Source organism: Plectropomus leopardus, chromosome 22, assembly GCF_026936395.1.
Source record: "Plectropomus leopardus strain MGB_pleo_1.0 chromosome 22, ASM2693639v1, whole genome shotgun sequence".
Lineage (NCBI taxonomy): Eukaryota > Metazoa > Chordata > Actinopteri > Perciformes > Serranidae > Plectropomus > Plectropomus leopardus.
Window position 1 is genome coordinate 24,736,309 of NC_142197.1, and position 15,392 is coordinate 24,751,700.

Below are 15,392 nucleotides of genomic sequence, written 5' to 3' on the forward strand. Positions count from 1 at the left end.
CATTTTTATTTCAATTTCCACTGAACTTTATAAAAAAAAAAGTTGCTGGGAATTAGACATTTGAACAAATGTTTGTGTTGGAGTTTGTTATATTCTAAATTAATAAATTAATAATATAAATTAATAAATTAAGCTCAGGGTTAATGCACTCTCACTGTACGGTCCAATTGTCAAGCCATGACCTGAGAGCTCACACTGTACATGTAGAAAACGGCCTATCAGCCCCTGCAGACAGTAATGGCTATTGACCATTGTTAATAAAGATTAGAGAACATCATCAACATCATAAACTGTTCAGGTGAATAGTTAATGGTGAGTGAAATTCTAGGTGGTATTTTGTAGTTGTTGTATATTGTTTCCACACAAAACTAGATATAGCCTACTCCAGTCTAATTGTTCGTCACCAGCAATTACTGAGTCACAATATTTGCATAATTTGGTTGTTCTTTGAAGAACTTTTGCAGGTGTGAACACTTGACAAAGCATTTAAAATAAAATAAAAAACATTGTATTTGCAGGGGAATGCTTTATGTAAACAGATGGCATAAAGGGATAAAAAGTAATGTGCATTTTTATATTAATTCAGTTTACTTTGGGGTTTTTGTTAACTTACAACTGTGTGCAGTTTTCATTACGCCTTAAAATTCATAACATTTTGCAAATTTCTGTTGGGTGACACCTAAAATCAGTGTCTTCCATTACTATCAAGCAGGGAAAAGGGTAATACCTGTTGAGAATTTTAAGATAACTAAGATCTGTCCTCTTATCTGTTTCTGACAGCATTGTTTCAGTTTTCTGCAAATAATATATGCAACTGAAAATCAAGCCCTGTATGCAAACAAAGTTAGGCACTCTTGTATCTGTGTATGGCATTTAGCTACAGGCATCTCCTTGTTAGAGATAAGTGCTACAATGAAATAATTCCACCTTACTGGCCATGACATCTGTTTCATCATCATATTTTTGTTTGTTGTTTCCTCCACTAGCAGTACTGGTGAGGGCTGAAAGAGGTTTGCAGTCTTGAAGCTTCGAGAGCTGCCATTATGTGTTTGTTTTGGCTGTGTGTGCGACTGGAGAGGTGCTCCAACCCCTCAGCGTCCTAACTCCAACAAAATAAAAGCTGTGACAAAAGATTCAAGCTTCCCTGTATAAGCCACCATAAAAAGAGAAAGGGCATTTTCACCTTGTAAAGCAATGCCACAAAACATAAAGCACACTGATTTACTTTAGACAGACAGACAGACAGACAGACAGATAGACGGATAGATAGATAGATAGATAGATAGAAAGACTTTAGTAACATTTTGTACTCTGTTTTGTATGACAAATTTCAATTTATTTTACTTTCTTGAAAATGTCTTTTTTAATTTTTGTTGTTCTTGTTCTTGGTGTACCAGTAGGTGTTCATCAAAATGTCAAGTAAATGCCAAGTAATACCAGAGCGGATCTTTGAGCAGCTGCGACATCCTTACATATTACATATTAAGCCAGTTTGACAAATAATCTTTTCTCAAGAGGGGATAAGTCAACGTACTTCCAAGGGTGCAGATTTTGTGTCATCACATTTTTAAATTTTTTTTTAATTCAATGGTATATTTGGCTGAGACTATAGATATAAATGAGCCAAACCACAATTCATCTTCCCGCCAAAACTAATGACAGTTTGTTTGGGGGGGTGTTTTCTACATGTCTGGAAAGAAATGGAGAGCAAAGGAAAGTGATTTCTGCTGCTGACATCGGAATATTGGTCAAAGAGATACGCTGCTGGAACTGCATGTTTTTAATCTTGCAAGAAGAAGACGGTCAATGAAAAATATATTCAGGGCTCACTGGCCGTCAGCATGTTCCTGACGGTTACTCGTAGATACAGTACCGTTGCTGCCTCTTACCTATAGCTTATCCCACTCCCATTCTGATCCTCCCAGTTGCATTCTGCTCTAGCAAATTATCTCCACAAGAACAAAATCATGACAGTAGCAATTGGGAGGTGCTGGTGGTTGAGTTGGTATTGAAGCAACGGAGACATTAGCTTGAGGGGGCTGAGCAATCTTTAATGGTGTGAACTGACCACAAGAACCTGGAGTACATCTGGATAGCCAAACAGTTACACTCCTGGCAAGTTAGGCTCTGTATACTTTAGCTATAACTTTATGTAACATTATGTCTAACTGTCCTGGATCTAATAGCATCAATCCTAACTCTCTTTCCTACCAGTTTGACCCTGAGAGTACCACCAGAGTCTACAAAGCTCATCACATGAGACCATATTAGTGTATCAGGTGCCAAAAAATAATTAAATTAGTCAAAAGTTAGTTCTCTCTATCAATTCCAGAAAGGGGCTCCATACTTAAACTGTGTCTCACTCTTTCAAATGTAGCCATTCTTTTCATTAGTTTAACCCACTCCCTAAAACAACACGGGCTGGTGGATTTCCAATGTCTTAGTATTATTCTACAACCTGTTGTTGTAGCCATTGTAGCCTAGATGCACTAACTTTTCTTTGACAGGTTTTGTAGAACAGCTCCTGAATTCGAGTTGGAGAGTTAAGTCATTTTTCCTACTGGACAGAAGACAATGTCAGACCTGTAAAAATTTCCAAAAATCCTCCTGACTGAGATTATATTCCATCTTCATTTCATCAAATGATCTTATTCTTTCTTCCTTAACTACGTCACAGAGCAACTGAATTCCGTTTCTGACCCGATTCTCCCACATAACAGTTCTCTTTCCTATTAGTATTTTTCTGTTATACCAGACAGAGGCTTTAGGTGTAATATATGGGCTTTCTTTAATCAAATGGTGAGACCTCGACCAGGTTTCTCGGACAAAACATAATATTGGATTCTTAAAAGGCACCAGTCTCTCCTCTTGAGTCAAAAAAAGCCTCCAAAGAAGTTGGAGCTACTAATTCCTCCTCAATCTTTACCCAGGGTGGCATCCATTCTGGGTGAAAATGCATATTAAACCCAATCTATTTTAGACAACGATAAACCTCAACTGTTTTTAGCTGCATATAGTTTAGTACGATTAAAGTTTGTTTTTTTGCCTGACCACACATAGTTCTCTATAAGAGTGTTGTAGTGTTTCAGGAGGTTGGGTGGATGAGTTAAGGGTAGCATACATAAAATATAATGAAGTTTGGGAAAGATATATTCATTTAAGCCCAATTTTGTAGAACAGGTTGAATAGCCTGAATAACGGGGGAAATATTGGTTTGCATTATTTTTTCTAGTCCTGGTGTTAATTTAATCCCTAAATATGTTAAGCCTGATGGCATCCATTTATCTTGCCACAACGCTCTAATGGCGGGAGGGCATATTTTGGAAAGAGGCATGGCCTCTGATTTAGCCCAGTTAATCATGTTACCAGGAATTTTAGAAAACAAGTCAACAATAGATGAGATATCAGACGCGGCTGTATGGGAATTAATGGAAACCAGACGGACGTCGTCTGCGTATCAGACAAGCTTATGTTCCTCTCTTCCCATATAGACCCCTTGAATATTTTTACTTTCACACAAAGCAATTGCCAGAGGCTCCAAAAACAAGACAAATATTAGTGGTGACAATGGTAAACCTTGTCTGGTACCACAGCTAAGGTTAAATTGTGGAGATATAATTCTTTTGGTAAGAACTGTTGCCATCGGTTCTGTATACACCAGCAGTATCCACTGCATAAACAAGGAACCAAATCCAAATTTATTTCATGTGTAAAAAAGAAAAGAGAACTAAACCTTATAAAATGCTTTCTCCACATCTAGGGAGAAGGCCACTATGGGATCAATATTATTCCTGCTTTTCCACATAATATGCAGTAACCTGCGAAGATTATCTGCTGAGCATCTATTTTGTCTTGATATACCACACTGGGAAGTACCTTCTCTAATCTGGTTGCCCGTACGGAGATATTTTTTTTCATCCACATTTATCAATGAAATCAGCCGGTAATTCGACAATGTTGTAGGTCCCTTCCTTTTTTGTGAAATAAAGTAATGACATGGTCATAAGAAGTCTGAAAAGTCTTCAATATAACTTTCCTTAAGCTGCAGAGAAACTGTTAAAACCTTTTGTCTCCAGTCTTTATATTGTAATTGTATGTTTCTTTGTTGTTTTTTCATTCACTCTTTTCACATTTGCTGTTTACTTTCTCCCTCCTTCAGGTCAGTAACGGTCACATCCTGGTGGTGATCCACATCAGCACAGCCAGCCAGACCATCAAGGTCTCCATTGACGACCACCATCTATTTCTCTTCTGTTATTGTAACACTTTCTGACAATTTTAAAAAAATCTTGTTCAGGTATTGGTGAGCTTTTTCGCCAAGACAGCAAATAAGAGAGTTTTGTTGGGGATTCCTGACAACATGTGTGACGCAGACTTTGTGCTACGTGTGTGTTGAAGGTATGTCAAAGGCTAAAACACACCATAGCTACGTATATTTGTAATCAAGTTTAAAACAAAAGAAATTATGTCAGAGATGTGGTTTTCAGCAGGTGATCGTGAGTATTTTCTGTTTTGCGATTTACAAAAGTGACTTTTTGGCTGTCTGCTTTAACAGGGAGAAGTATCTTTATGGAGATAAGCCACTGCAGAACTTCAACTGGATCCGTCAGTGTCTGAATAACGGGGAGGAAATCCACCTGGTTCTGGAGAAGCCACCTGATACAGACCTAGATCTGGTTCAGAAGGAGGACTGGGCACAAGTGGATGACTGCACTGGAGTCGCAGGTAACCAGTTAGATTAAGTGTACTGTATTGTTTGTGTATTTGATGATGTATAGCCAACCTGGTACATGAAAGCACAGTCCACACTTGGCAGAGATAATAATTGCCCTCCTACATTTTCTTTGTCAGGTACACATGAGCAGGTGACCATCGATGAGAAGGACCATGAACGAGTCTTCACTGTTTCTATGTGGGACTGTAACAGGAAGTTCAGAGTGAAGGTCCTGGGTATTGACATCCCATCGCTCCCCAAAATCCCAGAATTTATGGTCTTCATAGAAGCCAGCATCTTCCACGGCCAGCAGCTTTTAGCTCAGGTAATTAAAAGCACACAAAAGAAAAAACATCTGATGATGGCAGCCATGAAATGCTTTGATTTCAGGGCAGCTAAATTGTTTTATGGGTGGTGTTGAAACTGACCATGTTTTACTTTATAGATGCTTGGTTGTCAAGATCGCAATTGGCTAGTGCTTGACTAATGAAAGTACAGGTGTAAATCATATCTCGAAACAATCTGAATACAAAACTTAGTTTAATGCAAAGTATGAAGGGGGTCATTTTTGATGAATTACGTTTCCTCTGACTGCTTCACATTAAAAGCCATTTGCAAGCCTTTTTATGTGAAGTAGCAACAGTAGGTGTCATGATTCCTGCATTCTCCTCCTCCCCCTCCCTGCCAGTAACTTTCCATTCACCTTCCTCTGACCTGCTCTACCTCCAAGCCACGCCCACTGCTGCAGCTCATCACCAATCAACCCGGTATTTAAGACACTCCTGTTCACACACACATTGCCAGATCGTCCTCTGCAGCATGCACGTCTTTCCAGCACTCGCCAAACAGATTCTCCGTGGCCGACTTTGCCTGTCCCCGACCTGCTCTCCTCGTGAACCTACCTGCCTTCTGTCCCCGACCACGTGCTCAGTTTCAGCATTCCGGAAATCTGACGGATTCCCTGGTAAAGACCTCTCTGCTCTGCTTCGACGATTCTCCTGCCTGATCCCTGCTGGTACTGTTGTTTCCGTGGACGGACTTCCCGATAACCGAACCCCTGCCTGCCCTCGACCACCTCTCCGCTCAATCCCCGACAACGCTCACACACGTGTTGTCGGCTCACGGAGCTACGGGGTTTCCTCGTCACCAGCCACAGTGGGTACAAGCTTCGTGTCTTCGCTTCGTGTGATTCCCAGAGACATTGCTAGGGCTCACAGCTCGAAGAACGAACTCTCAGTCTGTATCCTGTTCTCCATTCGTGTTGGTTTTAATAAAAGTTATTACCAACTGCCAGTGAAGTGTACTGTACTGCATCTGGGTCCTCCATACACCCGTTACAGTAGGGACATACTGTAGATTGTATAAATAATGGACATAGCTACCTTGACGTCATCTATTGGTTTGTGATCTGCTGTTTTGAGGCAATGAATTCGGCATTTTGGCTGTTGCCATCTTGTTTTTTTTGGGAGCCAGAGGTGACCATATTTGGATGAGAGGGTGGAGATGTGGAGGGGTGAAACTAACACAGACTGTACCATCGGCTCGCAGACAGCTTGTCATTCAAGCAGCCCCAGCTTTAAATATGCACAACTTTGGGCCCTACTGAAATGTAAACATGAGTTATGGGAAAAAAACGCACCCCCTTCACGGGGTGAATTCGCGACCTTGAAAGACATAGGTTTTTGCAAAAACAATAAATAATACACATATCAATAATACTTTCATTAGTATCATCTGTGTATCCTGGAAGCATCTGGTATAAAAGATAAATAACATGGGAAAAAAACAACATTTCCGTTGTATAATGTGTTTAAAAAGAGCAAAAGTGGTTGTAATATAATAGAATTCTGGAGTTAAAAGTAACGTCATGTAATAAACATCTAATAATAAATGAATAAATAAATAGATGCAAATACAATTAATTCCAGTGGGAAAAATCTGTGATTTATTTATGGTTACAGAAAATTGGCAATATTATATAATAAGTATCAGAAAATACGATTCCCTCAATAAAGTAAACAAATACGTAAATAAAGAAAGAAAACTATTAAAATATATTCATTTAAGTACTAGGTATCAAAAACAATAATTATATATGGTATAAAAACCAAATAGTAAGTTCAGTATGAAAAATAGAACTGAATACAATTACAGTATGATTATAATAACAAAATCTAAAACCTCCAGTCCAGGTTAATGGGCAGGGCTGATGTGCCGTGACATCATTCATGATGTCACGGCACATCATTGGTGACATCATGAATGATGTCACCAGTCAAGGTTATTGTCAGGGATTATGCCTTGTGACATCACAAATAATGTCACCATCTGTTTCAGAGAGTTTATGAATAGAACCCCTGGTCTGCGTTCAGATCATCGTTCCCTCCAGTCTCTGGAGGGAGTGTTGCTGGACTGCTCTGATGCCCGGGGCCCAGCCGCTGGCAGCGCCCTGCTTCATGCTACATGTTGCGGGCCAGTTGTTTCGCGTAGGGCTCGGACAAGCCAGAAGTGTCCGAGCCCGCAGCGCAAGCGCGAAACTGACTGAGACTGCTCCAGGCTGACTCTGTGGAGACCAGAGAACCAAGCGGGTGGGTGGGTGGCAAAGAAGCAAACAACACATCAGTCATCGTGGACGGATATATAGTGGACGTCGGAGGACCTGTTTACATCCAGCCATTAGCCGAAAAACCACTGCAATGTATCAACAGCCGGTGACGAAGACTGACGGAGGTTAAACTGAGTTACTTAATGATACCTTCAAGCTCCATTCAGTTAAAATGAGCACCAAGCGAAAGTCAAGTTCTCATGATGTGTTCAACTCGACCTTGTAGGATTTAGGTTTTGGCGAAAAACAATCAATAATAAACACATCAATGATACTGGCATTCATCGTATGAGTGGCAAATTGTTTCAATTTCATAATTACAAAACAGATTTTCATCAGTGTCATCTGTGATTCCTGGGAGCATCTGGTTTACAAGATAAATCAAATGTATCATTGTAAATGAGACTTCTCCTACCCTTTAACAGTCAGTAAGAAATGCTGTTTCAAAAAATTATACGACATTATAGACCATAGAATATGTTAACAAAATGCATCCATTTATTTAGAACAAAACAAACATTTTCCGTGTATAATATGCTTTAAGAAGTGCAATAATGAGTGTAATATAATAGAATTCTGGGGTGAAAAGTAACATCATATAATAAACATCTAATAATAAACGAGAAAAAAATAAGTAGGTGCAAAAAAAAAAAATGAATCCCGTCGAAAAAATTTGTGAGGTATTTATAGTTACAGAAAATTGGCAATATTATATAATAAAAGTCGGAAACTACAATTCCCTTAGTAAAATAAACAAATATGTAAACAAACAAAGAAAACTATTCAAATAAATTCATTTAAGTACTGAGTGTCAAAAACAATAATTATATATGGTATAAAAACCAAATAATAAGTTCAGTATGAAAAATAGAACTGAATACAATTACAGTATGATTATAATAACAAAATCTAAAACCTCCAGTCCAGGTTAATGGGCAGGGCTGATGTGCCGTGACATCACGAATGATGTCACCAGTCCAGGTTGATGGACAGGGCTGATGTGCCGTGACATCACAAATGATGTCACCAGTCCAGGTTGATGACAGGGCTGATGTGCCGTGACATCACGAATGATGTCACCAGTCCAGCTTCATGGGCAAGACTTGTGTGCCATGACATCATGAATGATGTCACCAGTCAAGGTTGTTGTCAGGGATTATGCCTTGTGACATCACAAATAATGTCACCATCTGTTTCAGAGAGTTTATGAATAGAACCCCTGGTCTGCGTTCAGATCATCGTTCCCTCCAGTCTCTGGAGGGAGTGTTGCTGGACTGCTCTGATGCCCGGGGCCCAGCCGCTGGCAGCGCCCTGCTTCATGCTACATGTTGCGGGCCAGTTGTTTCGCGTAGGGCTCGGACAAGCCAGAAGTGTCCGAGCCCGCAGCGCAAGCGCGAAACTGACTGAGACTGCTCCAGGCTGACTCTGTGGAGACCAGAGAACCAAGCGGGTGGGTGGGTGGCAAAGAAGCAAACAACACATCAGTCATCGTGGACGGATATATAGTGGACGTCGGAGGACCTGTTTACATCCAGCCATTAGCCGAAAAACCACTGCAATGTATCAACAGCCGGTGACGAAGACTGACGGAGGTTAAACTGAGTTACTTAATGATACCTTCAAGCTCCATTCAGTTAAAATGAGCACCAAGCGAAAGTCAAGTTCTCATGATGTGTTCAACGCGACCTTGTAGGATTTAGGTTTTGGCGAAAAACAATCAATAATAAACAAATCAATGATACTGGCATTCATCGTAAATTGGCAAATTGTTTCAATTTCATAATTACAAAACAGATTTTTCATCAATATCGTCTGCGATTCCTGGGAGCATCTGGTTTACAAGATAAATCAAATGTATCATTGTAAATGAGACTTCTCCAACCCTTTAACAGTCAGTAAGAAATGCTGTTTCAAAAAAATTATTCGACATTATAGACCATAGAATATGTTAACAAAATGCATCCATTTATTTAGAACAAAACAAACATTTTCCGTGTATAACGATTAAAAAGAGCAAAAGTGGTTGTAATATAATAGAATTCTGGGGTTAAAAGTAACGTCATATAATAAACATCTAATAATAAATAAATAAATAAGAAGAGGAATTAAAAATAAATCCAGTCGAAAAAATCTGTGAGGAATTACAAAAAAACTGCAATATTATATTGCTGTAGCAAGCCAGCAACTGATCTCATAATTGCTGGCAATTTACCTTTCTGTAAGGCATCTTGATAAACTGCTAACAGTCTTGGGGCAAGCACTTCCATAAAGTTTTTATAAAAATCTGATGAAAACCCATCATTGCCTGGAGCTTTACCTAACCTAAGACTATCAATGGCCTGTTTAACTGCTGCCAAGGTAATCTCATTCTCCAAAGAATTTTTTTGTTCTTCAATCAGAGTAGGAATTTTAAGAGCAGAGAAGAAACAAAGAACTTGTTTTTCATTCACATCCTTGAGATGTATAAAGTTCCTGATAAAATTCCTTAAATTCATCGCTAATTTTCTTATTTATTTTTAATCAATTTGTTATTTTTATCAAATATAGATGCAATGATATCACTACTTTGCATCTGTTTCACCGTATGTGCTCAAACTTTACCTGCTCTCTGACCCTGCTGATAATATTTTAATAAAATATTTTAGTACAAAACAGAGCAAATTCAATTCAGCTCATATTTCGGTTTAAGTTTATTCCATATTCCTTTCTCAGGGTATCGTGCGTAGTGTTGTTCGAGTTCTTTAATATTCTGCTCTAACTCCATTAACCTCACCCTCTCAGCTTTTTTATTCCGAGAGCTATACTGAATGAGACATCCCCTAACAAAAGCTTTGAAGGCATCCCATGTTTTACCAACATCATCAATAGATCCATTATTAAACTCCCAGAATTCATTCATCACTGTTTTGATATATTCACAGTAGTTCTTAGTAGGGCTGCACAATTAATCGAATTTTAATCGTGATCACGATTTTGGCCGCCATGATTAAATTATCCTAATCATCGGCGATATTTACATTTAAAATGCGGGCTCTGCTGCATATCTCATCAAGCACTTTCTCAATCAGTCGTCAGTCATCCACCAGGGGGAGAATGCATGGTTAAGGCTTCATTAAGCTGCCTAAATAACAAGCGAGTGCACCCTGCGGCAGGAGCCTTTTGTCACACTGTCATGTCGAGAGAAGAAAGTACAGCAGGAATTGGAGAGGAGCATCACGGTGAGGAGCTAGTGCCTCGAAAGGGATCAACATCCGTTGTCTGGACCTGTTTCGGGTTCAGGGCAAGTGACGTTAAAGAAGTAGTCATATGTAAAGAGTGCAGCAGAGCTGTGTCTGCCACGCAGGGTAACAAAACTTATCTGTTCAACCATCTGAAAAAACATCACGAACACAAATATGAGGAATGTATGAAGTCCAAAGCTAACGTTGCCTCACAAAATCCCCATCCGTGTCCAGCGGCAACCCAGACAACAATATTAGCGACCCTGCACCAGGCAACACCGTATCCATCTACCGCCGAAAGACACGCTGAAATAACAGACGCGATATCGTTTTATTTGGCCAAAGACGTGTTCAATGAATACAGTAAGTAACGAGGGCTTCAGAAAAATGGTCAACACACTTGACAAGAAATATGTGATCCCCTCACGCAATTATTTCGCCAAAGTGGCACTTCCTACACTGTATGAAAAACGTCGGGGGGAAATAGAGAGAGAGGGAACTGTTGGGTTCTTTGCAACCACGACTGACCTATGGTCAAGCAGAATAATGGAGCTGTACTTCTCCTTGACAATACTTTTCACGTGAAAAGTCAGTGCTTGCAGATGTCATTTTTCTGATAAGACCACAGAGGAGAACCTATAGCCCAGGGACTGCAGGAGGCACTGGTTTCTTGGAGCCTGCAAGAGGACAAACTAGTCTGTATCACAACAAACAGTGGCGCTAATGTCGTCAAGGCAGCCATCTAGCAACTGGTGAGAAGAATGAATAAAAAAATACAATTTAAATCTATACGAATATAATGGAGTGAATGTCAATGGATGAATTATCAAATGTTATATAATATGTATTATTTATTTATTTATTACGATTGACAAGTTAAATAACAAAAAAAAAAAGATTATTTAAAGTTTCATTTTGCACTGAAAACTGTTTACATATTATTTGTTGAAAAGTACTGCAATAAAAATAAAGATGTTTTCCCTAACATGATGAATAATCATGAATAATAATCGTGATTACAATATTGATCAAAATAATCGTGATTTAAATTTTGGCCTTAATCGTGCAGCCCTAGCTCTTAGTATTTAATAGTGAATTATTTAGGCGCCATCTTAATGGATGTTTTGCACTTTCTGTTGTAGCTATAGTTGTGTCTACAGGGGCATGGTCAGTTAAAACTATGTTACCAAATGTAGCACTAACAGTCTGGTTTACTACAGAGCGAGAGACGAGAAAATAATCTATTCTGGAATAAGTGTGGATGCGAGAAGAACGTATACTCGCCTTCTTGAGGGTGAACTAACCTCCAAATGTCCACCAATACCAACTTTTCGGCCATTACGTCTATTGCAACACCAGACTGATCATTAACTTGCCGAGGCCAAGTGGATTTATACAAAATGACATCCCTTGCTTGGTTAAAGTCACCTCCCATGATAATGTTATAATTATATATATATATATGATATACATTATATGATAATGTTTATTAAGTTACAAATTTCATAGAAAAATTTTGGTTGAGATGAGTTAGGACCATATATATTTGCAATAGTGAATCTCTGACCCTCCATGACAGCATCCAAGACCACCCATCTACCTTCTTGATGGGCATAATGTTTAACTATCTGGATATCTACATTTTTCCTTCCCAAAAGATCAGACCTCTTTTCCTATTAGAAAATGTACTATAATAAACTTGACCCACCCAGTCTCTTTTTAGTTTCATAGACTCTTCTTCATTAAGATGGGTTTCCTGAATGAGAGCAATATCTGTCTTTTTATGTTTCAAATATGTAAGATTTTTTTTCTCTTGATAGCATTGTGGCAACCTGCAATAGTCCATAAATTATTTTGAATATAGTCATAACAAAAAACGGTCTAAATTACAGTAGGTAGGCGACCTCTCGAACAGAGTGCCGCACACTTTGGTCACTTTAATTTGAGCTGTGCAAGACAGAGGGCATAAAAGATAACACCAACAAAAAACGAATAAAACGAAAAAACACACCGTAAACAGTGGGTCAAAACAGACCCCCAAAAAACACAACTTACGCAAGTCCGTAGTACCTGATGATCCCATTTATGGCTCACCTGGCCTCCATCATCCCCACAGTTTATGCATATAAATGTTAAAGTCGTATAAATAAGCTATTTGGAGGAAAAAAAATTAAATCAAAAATAAATGCAAGGTGACTAGACCGCTCTGTCGACCCTGGCCAGTTCAATCTTAAAACAGAATGACCAGAAATATATCAAAGTTAAGTGAATATAAAATGTTAGACATATCTTACCCATTAAATGAAAATAAACGAAAAGTCCCAGTGTGCTTCGTCCATAGTTCCAGTGTTTTACAGGTTCATTAGTAAAAAAAAAAAAAAAAAGGCACACACAGCCACACAGCTGAAACACTTTCACCCGTGCCAAACCTGTGTCCCTCTTTGTCTGCCCCCTCTACGATTCCTCAGGCGCTCAGAAACTGCTTTACCTCCGCCAGACTGGAAAACTGGTGTCACTGGTTGTCAAGTGTGAGGGTCAGGACAGCCTGATAACGCGACGCATATTCAATTTTGCTTTTTTGTAGGATGCGCTGCACATCCTCATATTTTTGGCGTTTTACCTGTACTTCTTGCGCGTAACTTTGGAAAACGCGGACCCTCATGCCATTCCATGTTATTTTTTTCTTCTTCCTTGCTGCAGCTAAGACAGCTGACTTTGCTTTGTCACACAGAAAGCAGACGATGTCTTGAGTCGTTTGCAGGTGCAGGGCCTATGCGATGGATTCTGTCGATTTCATACCAGACATCATCTTTTATATCCAGCGCCTCACACAATAAGGTTTTCAAAAATCCTTCCAGATCACGTCCCATCATTCCCTCGCTAACACCCGAGATTCTGACATTCTGGCGTCGGGAAAATCCTTCCAGAGCCGTCAGCTTTCCTTGAAGTTGCTGGTTCTGCTTTACCAGATTCTCCATAATTGGGTTAGCTTTAGCCTCCTGATCTTCCAACCTGGAGATTCTTGTCTCTGCTTTGGTGATCCTGCCACCGAGGTTGTTAACTGTCTCATTCAGAGACTCAATGCAGTTTTTCACGCCATTCATATCTCTGCTCAAGTTCTCCAGGAGAGCTCGGATGTTGGTCAGCTCAGTTAACATGTCTTCATTCCAAGGAATCTCCAAATTGGCAGGTGTCACCGCCATTTTAGCTGGGTCCTAGGAGTCCGCTGAGGGCTTACCTCGGTGACTCTGAGAGGGATTACGAGTAAAATAATGACTTTTTTGACACATCTTGAGTTGCAAGATCTTTTCCACTTAACCCCACAAAACCACTAAAAACAAAAATTTAAGGGGGATTTAGAGGAATCACAACGCCAGTCGTCTCCAAGATACACAAAGCATTTACCAACTCTATGTTAGGAGTTTAGTTAGTTATAAACATATATTCATGTAAGGACAACTGGGGCTCATTGAGTTTATTAATTCACTCCTCAAGTTCATTTCTTTTTTCATCAAGTTTATTTAATTATTCATCAAGTTTGAAATATTATTTGTCAAGTTTACTTTGTCATCCATTGGTTCATCAAGAGTACAGCATTTTCTATAACAAGGACACTCCATGGGCAACTGGTATATCGGTTATAGTGCCGCCAAACAAAGTCAGGTTGGTAAAAGAAGTCAGTCTAAAAATTAGCTTTTTGCATTATGCTATAAGCAATCATACTGTGATAAACATGGCACAAATAGTGCTTGCAATGTTAGTAAGTAGTACATGCTGTATGACAGTGATGTATCATATATCATCCATACCCCATCCCTATGCTTTTGCTTTGCCTGCTTTCTGAAAAGAGTTTCAGTTCAGTAATTATCAAGTTAGCACTTAAAGCTAAGAGTAGCTAGCACTACACAATGACTATAATGGGACAATTGTGGTCATTCAAGGTTACTGGAAGATTCTGATTATGGTCAAAAGTATTACACTTTGACTGCATGTCTCAGCCCCCACTGTCATGGTCAAACAAAACCTACAACCTACAAACAAACCTACCAAGTTGATTTTCAGGAAAAAACAAGCATAAGCCAACTGAACAGAGCAAACGACCAACAGCATCATTGTTCTGGTGAAGACAGTCTCTATTCAACTGCTGTGATGTATTTGGCAGAATCTATGCTTTTCCATTTGCCGTTACACCGATGTTTGTTCAGCACTTGCTGTGTTATTTCATATCCGATCTTCTCATTGTTTTCCTACCACTCCAGATACCAGAGCTGCAGGAACACCAATGTACCATTTTCCCTCTATTCTGTTCCTCCAGCTGCTCCATAGAGGAGAGAAATTAGTTGAGGAACCTATTGAGAAAGTCCTCCAAACATGGGCAAAGCAGGCTATTTATACTCAAGCTGAACGTGAAGGCCAATGTTATTTGGTGGGGTTAAGGAAACATAACCACTGGAAAGAGCGACTGCTTGAGAAGCTGTGAAATAATTTCCTGTCAAGGGCATAAAACGGTTCTCAATTGAGGTAAACATTTCTACTTTCAAAAGCAATTTATTTTCTAACAACCGCTGAAAGCAGACAACATATCTTATGTTCCCTTTCCTTGAATTTTCATTTATGCCCCCCCCCCCCACACACACACTCCTCCCCCTGTTTCACAAGTGAGTGTTTACCGCCCGCTTGCAGCCACGACTAGAGCTGGGGTCTGGAGACTGGCAGTGAGAAATTGCCTGGTTTCTGAGTGGATTTGGATTAGGGTCAATGCAATGTGTTATTTTGGGGAAAAATACCTTCATGGCTTTCCATTGATTTTTCTTCCCTCCTTTTTGATATCAATTAAGACTATAAAGCTGGA